The sequence below is a fragment of the Penaeus monodon genome, chromosome 23, assembly GCF_015228065.2.
Source record: "Penaeus monodon isolate SGIC_2016 chromosome 23, NSTDA_Pmon_1, whole genome shotgun sequence".
Lineage (NCBI taxonomy): Eukaryota > Metazoa > Arthropoda > Malacostraca > Decapoda > Penaeidae > Penaeus > Penaeus monodon.
This window is the reverse complement of record NC_051408.1, coordinates 26,425,629-26,426,004: the sequence shown is the minus strand read 5'-3', so window position 1 is coordinate 26,426,004 and position 376 is coordinate 26,425,629. Positions and strand designations below refer to the sequence as shown.

At 39.1% G+C, this 376-nt stretch overlaps 1 protein-coding gene across 1 annotated transcript in view; it reads right to left on the bottom strand.

Annotated features, from left to right (window-relative positions):
* Positions 1-376, bottom strand: part of LOC119588193 (lutropin-choriogonadotropic hormone receptor-like) — a gene marked incomplete at its 3' end in the record, with an annotated part of 106,720 nt that overhangs the window by 67,461 nt on the left and 38,883 nt on the right.

Below are 376 nucleotides of genomic sequence, written 5' to 3'. Positions count from 1 at the left end.
AATCTCAAGTATCTAGATATTATAACATTACATATCTAATATCATTCTGTACATTTGTTATGATCGCGTCAGCTGAGAAGGCGCGCGCCCCATTTGTACTTATCTACAAGAAAACTGTAGTAAACAAGGAGGAAACATCTCAATTAACACTTGACAATAAGTAGAAAAGTGACGTGAAGGACTTGCATTACTATTACTGATGCGGAGCTGTCTTCAACGACTGTAGAATGGCATGTTTGTTGTCGGCGTTTCACATAAGGACACCTCCAGACCGGGCGTTTAGGATATTTTTGCGAGTCATAGACTAAATATCGGAGTCTCAGACTTTTTTCTTGTCAAAGACAAATTTCGGAGTCTAAGACCTTTCGTGAATACC